The sequence below is a fragment of the Salmo trutta genome, chromosome 6 (assembly GCF_901001165.1).
Source record: "Salmo trutta chromosome 6, fSalTru1.1, whole genome shotgun sequence".
NCBI lineage: Eukaryota > Metazoa > Chordata > Actinopteri > Salmoniformes > Salmonidae > Salmo > Salmo trutta.
This window is the reverse complement of record NC_042962.1, coordinates 44453732-44468473: the sequence shown is the minus strand read 5'-3', so window position 1 is coordinate 44468473 and position 14742 is coordinate 44453732. Positions and strand designations below refer to the sequence as shown.

General features: G+C 40.2%; 1 protein-coding gene across 1 annotated transcript in view; it reads right to left on the bottom strand.

The window, feature by feature from the left end:
* Nucleotides 1-7721, bottom strand: part of LOC115195990 (double-stranded RNA-specific editase 1-like) — a 63017-nt gene extending 55296 nt beyond the window's left edge. Inside the window, exon 1 of the mRNA XM_029756410.1 lies at nt 7516-7721. The gene's annotated coding sequence lies outside the window, so the exon portion shown is untranslated. The remainder of the gene's footprint in view (nt 1-7515) is intronic.
* Between the last annotated feature and the right edge of the window lie 7021 nt (nt 7722-14742).

Here is a 14742-nt window from a genome sequence, read left to right as displayed (position 1 = left end):
CAAATGAGAGATACAGGGGGATCCTGTCTATTGAAACAGCAATAAAGGCATCCTGTGGTTTCTTGGCTTTGGCCAAGCATCTCCAGCAGGCAGGGATAACATTTAGGAGTCCAGTAATGAACCAGTGTCCTTTGTTCCCCGGGTTGATTAGAGTGTTGGAGAGAGATGAAGGCGGAATGGAGAGAGAGAGAGAGAGAGAGAGCGGGAGGGAAGAGTGGGACCACAGCCAGTCTTCGGAGAGAGGCCTCTAAAACCCAAACGAACTCGTCGGCAGTAACTCCAGTCCTCAACCAAGAGGAGAACAGTGGACACAATGTACTACACAGTGACTTCTACTATTCAACTTTTTTCTCACATAATGATCACTCGCCCTTGTGGATCGAAGAGTTTATGTTTCTTCAGTCATTTCCGGTAAAATATTTTCAAGGTTACTTGAAATTCAACGTCTTTTTAAAATGACCCAATGTGTAGCCTGGCAGAGAATTACTGGATCAACTCAGCCGTCAGTCATTCAGTCAGTTAGTCATTCCGTGGCTCTGCGCCTGCGTCGTTCCTCTGTGTGATTGCCTCAAATAGAGGAGAGCCCTCTCTCGCTCTCTCCCTATTAGCAAGTTAATGAAGTCAAGGGTAGCGGAATAGCAAAGCAGTTTGAATATAAACTGAATAATACAAACAGGCATATTTGCATATTGGTTTAATTTTGCCTTTCAGTAATGTAGACAGTGTGAAAAAAAACAAGCATTTCACTACACCAGCAATAACATCTGCTAAATATGTGTATGTGACCAATAACATTTAATTTTAAATGTTTTGCCCACTGAGCACCCGTAGCTAGTACCCGTAGCTAGTACTCGTAGCTAGTACCAGTAGCTAGTACCCGTAGCTAGTACCCGTAGCTAGTACCCGTAGCTAGTACCCGTAGCTAGTACCCGTAGCTAGTTCCCGTAGCTAGTACCAGTAGCTAGTTCCCGTAGCTAGTACCAGTAGCTAGTACCCGTAGCTAGTACCCGTAGCTAGTACCAGTAGCTAGTACCCGTAGCTAGTACCAGTAGTTAGTGCCCGTAGCTAGTACTCGTAGCTAGTACCCGTAGCTAGTACCCGTAGCTAGTACCCGTAGCTAGTACCAGTAGCTAGTACCCGTAGCTAGTACCAGTAGCTAGTACCTGTAGCTAGTACCAGTAGCTAGTACCCGTAGCTAGTACCAGTAGTTAGTGCCCGTAGCTAGTACCCGTAGCTAGTACCCATAGCTAGTACCAGTAGTTAGTGCCCGTAGCTAGTACCCGTAGCTAGTACCCGTAGCTAGTACCCGTAGCTAGTACCCGTAGCTAGTACCAGTAGCTAGTACCAGTAGCTAGTGCCCATAGCTAGTACCCGTAGCTAGTACCCGTAGCTAGTACCCATAGCTAGGCCTACATGTATGTGAAGAGGGACTTGAGTTAAACTAGAAAGGTGAGAGAGGACACTGGACAGAAGCTCAGGGAGGGATAAAAGTGAGAGGCTGTGTTATATTGATGACAAGGCAGAGAGTCCAAGGGCTGGGAAGGGACAAAAGCACCGCTCTTTTCTTTGCTGCAGTGGAGAGAAGCTTTCTGGTGAAGGGCAAGAGGTTGGGAGGTCTACACTGCTCCTGTCCTGAGAGGGTTATATGATCACCCTGTCTTAAGCTCTGTCTAGTCCACCGTACTGATGATACATTGTTATACAAGCCAGTTGGTCATTTTAAAAAAAAACTACTAAAATGTCACACAATGGACATCTGTCAAATAAATCTTATTTGCCATTCGTTTACCCATCAATGTTGGTGTGCCTCCCTCTCATATCCTGTTAACATGACAGCCATATACGATCATAGATATTCCACAGATAGCAATAGAACAAAGTAGCCACTATCACTTTTAATAAGTGAAGTGATGGCATTCTCTCTTTGCAGTGGCAGTGTTATCTGAGAAAAAGGAGAGGAGGATAGATAGAGAGAGAGTGCGAGCTTGGAGGATAGAGAGAGAGAGAGAGAGAGAGGATAGATTGAGGATGGAACAAATTCTTATTTACAATGACGGCCTACTGGGGGAACAGTGGGTTAACTGCCTTGTTCAGGGGCAGAACGAAAGATTTTTACCTTATCAGCTCAGGGATTTGATCCAGCAACCGTTCGGTTACTGGCCCAACACTCTAACCACTAGGCTACCTGCCGCCCCTATATAGCTAGCTAGAGAGAGAGACAGATAGAGAGAGGGGGAGGAGAGAGCGAAAGACAGAGGAGGAGAGAGAGAGGGGAGGAGAGAGAGAGGGGGGATAGATAGCTAGAGAGAGAGGAGGAGAGGGGGAGTAGAGAGAGACAGACAGAGGAGGAGAGAGAGAGGGGAGGAGAGAGAGAGGGGGGATAGATAGCTAGAGAGAGAGGAGGAGAGGGGGAGTAGAGAGAGACAGACAGAGGAGGAGAGAGAGAGGGGAGGAGAGAGAGAGGGGGGATAGATAGCTAGAGAGAGAGAGCGAGAGGAGGAGAGGTAGAGAGACAGAGAGAGAGAAGGAGGGAGAGAGAGGAGGAGAGAGAGAGGGGGGGGTAGATAGCTAGAGAGAGAGGAAGATAGATAAAAAGAGGATAAATAGAGAGAGAGAGGGGAGGATAGATGGAGAAATGAACCTGGAGAAGAGTCCCCTAAGCAAGCTGGTCCTGGGGCTCTGTTCACAAACACAAATAGACCCCACAAAGCCCCAGGACAGCAACACAATTAGACCCAACCAAATCATGATAAAACAAAAAGAAAATTACTTGACACATTGGAAAGAATTTACAAAAAAACAGAGCAAACTATAATGCTATTTGGCCCTAAACAGAGAGTGGCACTGTGGCACTGTGGCAGAATACCTGACCACTGTGACTGACCCAAAATTAAGGAAATCTTTGACTATGTACAGACTCAGTGAGCATAACCTTGCTATTGAGAAAGGCCGTCGAAGGCAGACCTGGCTCTCAAGTGAAGAGCATTTTTGTACTTTAACTATTTGCATTATAAAACTGTATACCGGTATATACATAATGACATTTGAATGTTTTTATTATTTTGGAACATTTGTAAGTGTAATGTTTACAGTTAATTTATTATCTATTTCACTTGCTTTGGTAATGTAGACATATGTTTCCCATGCCAATGAAGCCCTTAAATTGAATTGGCAAGACGCTATAATGGAGGGAGGCACATTTGATTCGTTATAGAAAGAGGCAGTGAGCCATGCAGTAGAACCGCACAGTACAGCCCTGCAGATAAGCAACTCTATTTGTACAATATTGTGGCTGTAAAACAAGGCAGACAGGCTAATATGCTAACAAGCGACACTAATCTTCATGAGGCTTAAATTGATTCCTTTACAACAGATCTGTTGTTGTCACCAACACTAACTCACACCCACTTAAACACACAAATCCCCAATTACAATCAAATGGAGAGAAAACAAGTCACCTTGATTATAGTATTATTACATATTATATTATTAACAGTGTACAACAATGAAAGAGTGAAGGTTGCCTTATATCCCTACAAAACACAATGAGAAATAATTGAAAGAAGCCTATAACACTGTTGCCTGATGCTGAGAAATATGGCCACATCGAAATTCATAGTCGTCGCCCTGGGCCTACAATTTTTTCCCCCCCAAAAAATGGATCCAAGTTTGACAGAGTATTTTCCTTCGCACAAAACCCCCAGCTCTTATCAGTAATTACAAAGGATTCACTGTTCTGTTCTCACAAATCATTTCCTGCCATTTAAATGTCACAATGAGTGTGACAGAGTGGAAAACAACACAGCTTTTCTTCTTCATCACGTTTTACTGCTCGCTGCTGTGTGTGTGTGTGTGTGTGTGTGTGTGTGTGCGTGTGTGCGTGTGCGCGCGTACATGTCCATTAATGTGTGTCTGCCATGCCAGGCCTCACCCTCAAATCAGCAAGACTGTTGAAAGGTTGCAATGAGCTGACTTGCCTAAATAAAAAGCCCCAAGTCGCCTCACTCTCGACAGCTACAAATACATCAATGACTTCCGCAAAAACGGTCCTAAGGACCACATGAAAAAACACGACCTGTTATCATTCCATGTCAATCTCCTCACGTAATGCTACAGCCATTTGACCAGTAGTTGTGTTTTTTCTCCGGCAATACAATACAGCCTTTATCCATTTGACATGAGAGCACATCATGCCAGGACATAAAGAGGAAATCTACATTACGACCCGGAGAATTACAAATGCTGTGGTGCAATATAATCAGTTAATGGGGACTAGTGATGTGGGGGGAAAATCAATACAGTTACATATCGGGATATTATTTTTGATGATTTATCTTATCGTTTTGGCAATATCTTAATATCATTTTTTTGCGCTAGTTTGCTGTACCTGCACCAAAACTCCAGTGTAGCTTGTTCTCCATCTTCGTTTTAAATAGAGAGCCCATTTGTTTTCAGAACTTTCATTTCCATCACTGATCAAAACCCATTTTCTCATGGCTGTCTCTTGTCCGTCTGTAGCAGATATATGGTGAGCAATATGTTTGGAAAATCAAATCGCAATAAAATTACAACACATCGAATCGTGAGAATCGTGAGAGTTGCAGTACATACCTTATCGGCACATACTGTAAATATGGTGATAATATCGTATCGTGAGGTCCCTGGGAATTCCCAGCACTAATGGAGACTTCATTAATTTATTGTATAAAAGCCTTGGTCTTTAAGCTGTTAAATACCTACATGTGTTCTGCATTATTGGGGCATCAACAAATAACATCATCCATGACAAATGTATTGTTTGTCTCCCTAAAAATCGCACAATTGTCCAGCAACGTGAATAATCATTTCTCCTCCATTTCTGTTCCATAAAATGGTTTTATGCAGCAGAGTAGCAGGTCCCCATATTAGGGATAGACTCATAATAATGATGAGGACTAGAAATGGCTTACTATGGAGGTTAAAGGTCAGAGAGACACATTAACTGATGGAGAGGCTTCACAACAAGTTCCTCTCAAATCCATAACCTCTAGTTCTGACTACACTCTCCCCTCCCCTAATCCCTACTTGTCCAAAGCATCCTTCTCCTCTAAAATCACTCATTTGAAGCCACTAGTCTACTTTAAAGGGGCTTATAGAATCACAGAAAAGGCCTCTCGAATGTAGGTGGAGAGGACTTTTAGCTGGCCATGTCTGTGCCTATCGACGGAGAGCTTAAGCACTTTTCAAAACATGTTTTTTAACTACAATAGGTAGTCTATATTCTCTAATATATATATATATATATATATATATATTTTTTTTTTAATCAAACGTTCAAATCTCCAAGTCTCTCAAAATTGTTAGGAATTTGTGCCGCTAGTGTAATTCAAAAGGCTGATTGTGGACCTTTTTATTGAAGAATTTGTTTGTTTTCTATGATTTGTGTTTTGCTTTTCATGCAATGATGTTAATATTGATGTGTATAGTGTATATTGATGTGTATACTGATGAATATTGATGTGTATATTGATGTGTATATTGATGTGTATAGTGTATATTCATGTGTATACTGATGTGTATAGTGATGTGTATATTGATGTGTATATTGATGTGTATAGTGTATATTGATGTGTATATTGATGTGTATAGTGTATATTGATGTGTATAGTGTATATTGATGTGTATATTGATGTGTATATTGTATATTGATGTGTATAGTGTATATGGATGTGTATATTGATGTGTATAGTGTATATTGATGTGTATATTGATGTGTATAGTGTATATTGATGTGTATAGTGTATATTGATGTGTATATTGATGTGTATGGTGTATATTGATGTGTATAGTGTATATTGATGTGTATATTGATGTGTATAGTGTATATTTATGTGTATATTGATGTGTATAGTGTATATTGATGTGTATAGTGTATATTGATGTGTATATTGATGTGTATACAGGGCTCATCTGTAAAAGAGACCTTGGTCTCAGCATTACTCCCTATCAAAATAAAAAATGAAATACAACTTCAATCAACAATAAACCAAGATGAATAAATTAAAGAATTTGATCAATTAACTTTTTTTTTAAACAACAAAGATAAATCTCATTACTGAAACGATAAAGAATAAAAGACACAATTTAATAAAAGCAAGAATAAAAGCTATTTAACTATTCTACACAACAAACAGAGACTCAACCAGGTTTATAAACGCACAAAGTTTACATAGAGCACTGACCTTGGTAACACACTGAAACACCAAATAAGTCAATTGAGGATGTTTGGAGTCCTAGGCATTAACCACTAACTGTCAAAAGGCCAATAGGTTGACTGATTGACAAAACATACATTTTTGTCCACTGGTGCTTTGTTTGGAGTGTGGCGCTGTGAAACTATTTACAGTATGTGATGTCTTCATTTCCTACTTTAAACCTGACCCAAGATAAGCCAATCATGTTTTTGATGAAAGAAAATTGGAGAAAGTGTAATAGATTAATTTCAATGTACTAAACATTGAACTTAATAGGGAATGAAATCAAAAAGCGTTTAAATAACAGACAAAAAAAAAGTGTTTGAATCAACAAAAAAAACTCCTGGACCAAAGAGAAGAGGCATTCAGCAGAGTTATTCATGCTATAGCCTACATTAGTAATAACACATTTTACCTATGTTTAGTGATTCTTTCTAAAGGACAGCAATCACTTTCAGGCTACAGGGCAGCGTGTAGCCTAGCAGTTAGAGTGCTGGGCCGGTAACAGAAAGGTCGCTGGTTTGAATTCCCATTGCTACAAGGTGAAACATCTGTCGGTGTGCCCTTGAGCAAGGCACATAACCATAATTTGCTCCAGGGGCGCCATACTACTATGGCTGACCTGTAAAACAACACATTTCACTGCACCTATCTGGTGTGTGTGACAAAATATTTTTTCCCCCAGTAACATTGCCATAGCATCCTAGTCGTGGATGTATACAGCACTGTAGCCTATTTAGGAAAATGTTAACTTGTATGCCCTTGTCCACACCTGCCCTTATGGAAAGTCAAACTACAGATGCAATTGCCATTTAGCCTAATAATTGTGACCTCTTCTGGTATCAGAGAACTGTTATGTGGTGAAGAGGTGTAGCAAGGTTCCTTTCAAATAAAATTAAACCATCCCATGATGACGGAGATTTGACTGAAAGTTTCTAATAGGCGTAATATCACAGTCAATCTATTTAGAATATAGGCCTAATGATCACCATGGTGATGCTAGGGGATGCTATCTCTGTCGTGATGGGAATAGCTTACCTTAATTAACACTGCATGCGATGTGAAATCCAAAATTCACAAGGTATTTTTTTTTGGGGGGGGGGGTTATGCAATTTATTAAAGGACATTAATATAAACAAAGCGTGTAGCCTAGGCTACTGCAATTCACCAGAATGGCTATTTGAACAGATATGTAGACGGTAAACTATAGCCTACGTAGGATAATATAATAAAACATGACTAATCTCGTATACAATACATCATATAAGACGCCGGTACTTACAGTCTCTGAGGCAACCAAAGAGGAATTGTTCTTCTCACAGCTTGATCAATCTACAGTCCCTCGTCCTCTGTCAAAACCCGCTCACTAGACACTTGACGGGTGATGTGTGTCCAGACGCGCTTACGCTGAATACCACTGAGCACAACAATGGTGATGGACCGCAACGAAACTTTGCAGGCAAAAAAAAATCTACGCAGCCAGAAATAAAAATTAAAATAAGCACCGACTTCATTGGATAAGGAAATGTTGGAGCGATGCTGTTGCTTCCTTATTGGACACAAGTCAGACGATGCATGTCCCGATTGGATAGGAGGAAAGAGGTGGATACGAATAAATTGGACAAGATTGGTGAACTTTGACAAATGAATTGCGCACGGCGATTGGACACAATCATCCTCATCGCTGACTGATTTCAAACGTGTAACTATTTAAATGATTCTGACATTAAATGTCTGTATAGATCATTGATAGACTTTATGCACTATACATACATGCTTCACAAATAATTTATCAGCAGTCATCATATATAAAGCATTCATAAGAGCATAGACAATTACCTATGTATATTCTGAGGCATGATATGGTTTATCAGAGCCAATTTGCCCAGAGCCTCATAAAAGGTTATAAAGGATTTATGAATGCTTCATTATTTGGGACCATTATTCCCTGGCTGGAAAAAAACTGGTAACAGACTGTTAACCTCTACGGGCCACGGGGGCAGTATTGAGAATTTTGAAAGAAATATGTGCCCATTTTTAACTGCCTCCTACACCAACTCAGAAGCTAGGATATGCATATTATTAACACATTCGGATAGAAAACACTCTGAATTTTCTAAAACAGTTTGAATGGTGTCTGTAAGTATAACAAAACTCATATTGCAGGCAAAAACCTGTGAAAAATAGATTAAAAAAAAAGAGAATTTTGTGACTGTACTATTTAGTGTCATTGTTTTAAAGATACCACAGTGAGAAAGGATTCAGTTCGCAACTCCTACTGCTTCCACTAGATGTCAACGATCTTTAGAAAGTTGTTTGAAGCATCTGTGATAAATACACACCGAATTAGAAAGCTTACAAGTTGACACGTCATCACTTCATTTTTTGCGCCTGCGCATGAATCTGAGAAGAGTGCCTTTGTCATTATCGTTTATTCTAGACACTTGATAGGTTGTGTGAAAATATTACTGATGTTTACTGATGTTTCACGTTAAAAATGGAACAAAAGATTAGTGCTAAACAACGTTTGACATGTTTAAACAAACGTAAATAGATTATTTACTAGGTTTTCTTTAGTTTTTCGACGTGACTTTACACTGCCCACCTCATTTTGTGGGAGCCTACTGAACGCTAACTATTTGGACATAAATTATGAACTTTGTCAAAAGAAACCACATTTGTTCTGGACCTGGGATCTCTGGCAGCGCCTTCTGATGGAGATAATCAAAGGTAAGGGGATATTTAGAATGTTATTATCGATATTAGATGATGCTAATGCTAACGGTATAGCTTAGCTTAGCTTAGCATATAGCTTATTGTTGTTAGCATAGTACCCAGTTTATACAAAATGTGATTTCCCAGTAAAGTTATTTTGAGATCTGGCCCTTCGGTAGCAATTACGAGATGATAATATATTATTCTTTGAATGACAATATTATAATTTACCAATGTTTTCGAATAGTAATTCCGTGATTTGTAATGCTGGATTCACTGGGTGCATTCGAGCCGAAAAAAATTCTGAATTTCACCGCGACTGTAAATGCTGTTTTTGGATATAAATATGAACTTGATGGAACTAAAAATGCATGTATTGTATAACATAATGTCCTATGAGTGTCATCTGATGCAGATTGTCAAAGGTAAGTGCATAATTCTAGCTAGTTTTCTGTCTGTTGATGCCCTTCTTTGAATTGGCTAAACATTACACGCAGCTATTGTCAATGTACTCTCCTCACATAACCTAACTGTATGCATTCTCCGTAATGCCTCTGAAAATCGGACAGCGTGGTTAGATTTAGGAGATATATCTTTCAAATGGAGGAAAATAGTTGATTATTTGATTTTTTGAAATGATTACTCTTGCAGTTTTGAATTCCCCGCCATGGTCACATGACAATGAATCCCAATACCGGGATAAGATCGGGATAAGATCCTCAACAGGTTAAATAGTTAATAGTCAACGTCCTGAACTTTTGTATGAAGTCCTTCAATGTCAAGAACTTCCAGGGCACAAATATTTATTCCATTGCCATGGCTGTGTTTATCTTAATTACGGTTCAACATCATTCTTAAGTGAGGCATCCTCTCAATCATGTAGGCACGTGCAAAATGGCAAAATTTCCTTCCCTCCTCATAATCTCCCAAATACTGTATCTGTCATCCACTCATGAATGGAACATTTAGTACTGTGAAGCAGTAGTCTCCTAAACAGTGACACTGAATAAAGAGTTTTTGACATTCAATTTATTTCAGTTCAATTTGAGTGAAACTCTACACTTTATAATAACTGACTATCTTTGAAGAGATCAGGCATAAATGATTGTATACTGAACAAAAATATAAAGGCAACAATTTGAAAGATTTTACTGAGTTACAGTTCATATAAGGAAATCAGTCAATTTAACAAAATTCATCTAATCTATGGATTTCACTTGACTGGGAATACAGATATGCATCTGTTGGTCGCCGATACACTACCATTGGAAAGTTTGGGATCACTTAGAAATGTCCTTGTTTTGAAAGATAACTTTTTTTTTTGTCCATTAAAATAACTTCAATTTGATCAGCAATACAGTGTAGGCATTGTTAATGCTTTAAATGACTATTGTAGCTGGAAACTGCAGATGTTTTATGGAATATCTACATAGGCGTACAGAGGCCCATTATCAGTAACCATCACTCCTGTGTTCCAATGGCACGTTGTGTTAGCTAATCCAAGTTTAGCATTTTAAAAGGCTAATTGATCATTAGATTATGTTAGCACAGCTGAAAACTGTTGTCCTGATTAAAGAAGCAATAAAACTGGCCTTCTTTAGACTAGTTGAGTATCTGGAGCATCAGCATTTGTGGGTTCGATTACAGGCTCAAAATGGCCAGAAACAAAGAACTTTCTTCTGAAACTCGTCAGTCTATTCTTGTTCTGAGAAATGAAGGCTATTCCATGCGAGAAATTGCCATGAAACTGAAGATCTCATACAACGCTGTGTACTACTCCCTTCACAGAACAGCGCAAACTGTCTCTAACCAGAATAGAAAGAGTGGGAGGCCCCGGTGCACAACTGAGCAAGAGGACAAGTACATTAGAGTGTCTAGTTTGAGAAACAGACGCCTCACAAGTCCTCAACTGGCATCTTCATTAAATAGTACCAGCAAAACACCAGTCTCAACGTCAACAATGAAGAGGCGACTCCGGGATGCTGGCCTTCTAGGCAGAGTTGTAAAGAAAAAGCCATATCTCAGACTGGCCAATAAAATTAAAATATTAAGATGGGCAATAGAATACAGACACTGGACAGAGGAAGATTGGAAAAAAGTGTTTTGGACAGACTAATCTACGTTTGAGGTGTTCGAATCACAAAGAAGAATATTCGTGAGACGCAGAAAAAATGAAAAGATGCTGGAGGAGTGCTTGATGCCATCTGTCAAGCATGGTGGAGGCAATGTGATGTTATGGGGGTGCTTTGGTGGTGGTAAAGTGGGAGATTTGTACAGGGTAAAAGGGATCTTGAAGAAGGAAGGCTATCACTCCATTTTGCAACGCCATGCCATACCCTGTGGACGGCGCTTCATTGGAGCCAATTTCCTCCTACAACAGGACAATGACCCAAAGCACAGCTCCAAACTATGCAAGAACTATTTAGGGAAGAAGCAGTCAGCTGGTATTCTGTCTATAATGGAGAGGCCAGCACAGTCACCGGATCTCAACCCTATTGAGCTGGTGTGGGAGCAGTTTGACCGTATGGTACGTGAGTGCACATCAAGCCAATTCAACTTGTGGGAGGTGCTTCAGGAAGCATGGGGTGAAATCTCTTCAGATTACCTCAACAAATTGACAACTAGAATGCTAAAGGTCTGCAAGGCTGCAAATGGAGGATTCTTTGATGAAAGCAAAGTTTGAAGGACACTATTATTTCAATTAAAAATCTTTATTTATAACTTTGTCAACATCTTTACTGTATTTCCTATTCATTTTGCAACTCATTTCATGTATGTTTTCATGGAAAACAAGGACATTCCTAAGTGACCCCAAACGTTTTAATGGTAGTGTATCTTTTAAAAAAAACGAAGGGGCATGGATCAGAAAACCAGTCAGTATCTGGTGTGACCACCATTTACCTCAAGCAAAACATCTTCTTCGCATAGTGTTGATCAGGCTGTTGATTGTGGCATGTGGAATGTTGTTCCACTCCTCTTCAATGGCTGTGCGAAGTTGGCGGGAACTGGAAAACGCTGTTGTACACATCGATCCAGACCATCCCAAACATGCTCAATGGGTGACATGGAAGAACTGGGACATTTTCAGCTTCCAGGAATTGTGTACAGATCCTTGTGATATGAGGCTGTGCATTACCATGCTGAACAATGAGGTAAAGCGCCGGATTAATGGCACAACAATGGCCCTCAGGATCTCGTCACGGTATCTCTGTGCATTGAAATTACCATCAATAAAACGCAATTGTGTTTGTTGTCCATAGGTTATGTCTGCCCATGCCATAACCCCACCACCACCATGGGGCACTCTGTTCACAATGTTAACAGCAAACCGCTCACCCACACAACGCCATACACGTGGTCTGCTGTTTGTGAAGCCGGTTGGGCATACAGTACTGACACGTTCCCTAAAATGGTGTTGGAGGCGGCTTATGGTAGAGAAATGAACATTCAATAATATGGCAACCGCTCTGGTGGACATTCTGCAGTGAGCATGCCAGTTACACAGTCCCTCAAAACTTGAGCCACTGTGGCATTGTGTTGTGTGACACAACTGCACATTAGAGTGGCCTTTTATTGTCCCCAGCACAGGGTGCACCTGTGTAATGATCATGCTGTTTTAATTAGCTCTTTGATATGCCACACCTGCCAAGAGGATGGATTTTCTTGGCAAAGGAGAAATGCTCACTAACAGGGATGTAAACACATTTTTAGAGAATTTTAGAGAAATACGCTTTTTGCACGTATGGAACATTTCTGGGATCTTTTATTTCAGGTCATGAAACATGGGACCAACACTTTACATGTTGCGTTTATATTCTGGTTCAGTGTATCATTTAGGCATATTTTAATATTCAATTTGGAGCTGAATAGGATGATACTTAGTCAAACAATAACTACAGTATGCTCATTAATCCTCGCATTGCACATCAATCAATAATTCTGAATATCTGTAAATATGCTGTCATGGTCACATTTGCAATCAACTGGCACACATAATATACCTTAAACGTGCTACTTTTCTAGCTCTGCTATGTCATTCATTATTGGCAGGTCTTCACTGCACTGAACAGTGAATGTACTTGGTGAATACTGTTACGAAAAGCAGTAGACCGATTTGCATGTTTCAATATTTACATTAAATCATTAAATAAAGGTCAGATAAATAAAGACTACAGAATAAGTGTGTGTGTGTGTGTGTGTGTGTGTGTGTGTGTGTGTCTAAGATTCACTGACTCACCTCACCTGCCTGGAGGGAGAGCGACTTAGCGACTAGTCATGTCTGCAAACAGCCCTGAAGACGTTCCACTGGAGCCAGCCAGCCAAAACACTGATGAGCAAGGAAAATGTGTTCAAACCACACACACACACACGCACAACACCGCTGGCTTCCTGTATGAATCACATAATAGCTACACTCTGGTGTATGGTGAGTCACTCCCCAATGTCCTGAAGACTGCAGCCGACAACAGAGCATTTGTGGCTAACAGTCACTTCTAGTTAGTTAACCATCAGATCCACTAAAGACATGGAGATATGGGAATACTTTAGTTTCTTTAACGCTGATGGAGTAATTCTGCATACTACTGTATTCAATAATGCACAATTTCCTCATTAATGAGTAGATTACTAGCAGATGACTGTGTAGTACATGAGCCTAATAAAACAGTCATGGATTATGTTTTTTTTTTTATATATATATAGCCAAGCCTGCCCGGGATGGTACTGCAGATGCACAATAAAACTACAGTATGAGTCATGCGTGAGAAATAGGGCAGCTGGGCTTTAGGAACGGATATAGACAAAACACACAACAGACAGACATTAAAACGTCCCAGGTCTAGAAAAACATCTACAAACCACCCAAGGATATGTGTTCCCAAAAACGAATAGACAAGACAACACATCGCTCGTGTAGAGCAACAAATTATTTACAGTTTAGTTGAAAAACATATCACACACCGTGCTCTCCCACTGACATTCGCCATCACAGTAACAACAGCCTGCTACCCAGTGTACCAGTGGAAGCACTGCTCATTTAAAGCCCCTACACTGGACGGGAGACTAGAGCTATCACTCACAAGGCTGTCAGAGTAACCCTAACCTCACACCCAGAACCTCTGTTACAAGAGGCTAGTGTAACCCTACTGACATATACAGGACAAAAATCCCATGTCTCGTTTTGAAATAGGCCGCGGGAACTGAACTGCTTTGCTTCTTGTTACAAAGTCATGCCCAGTATTTGAAATTAAAACAGGATGGATAGGTGGTGCTGAATGGTAGTGCAATTATCACAAAGACTGTAATGATTAAAACATTAGCCTGTAACCGGGGGGTAATAACGACGGATATTTGCACTATAAACTGCCATAAGCCCATGTAATGCATTAACTCTTCATTGAACGCCATAGAGGCTGACATGATTCATAACGGAGTAACCTAGACCTACTCCCTGCATCAACAAAATATAATAATAGATGCTATTTACCAAGCGCTTTTATCCAGAGACAGTCATGCGTGCATACATTTTACATACGGGTGGTCTCGGGGAATCAAACCCACTTTCCTGGCATTGCAAGCGCCATGCTCTACCAACTGAGCTACAGAGGACCACAGGATCAGTCTTCATTCTGTGTTGATATGAAGGACTCGACCAGCACTATTGTCTACAGATATTCCTCCAATCATATCATGCATTACTAATGAATGCTAATGGCCTGTGCCAGCAATAAACATACCTTCTATTAATTGGCTATTTCTTCTTCTCTCAAACGTAATGAGATTGGTGCCTGAATGG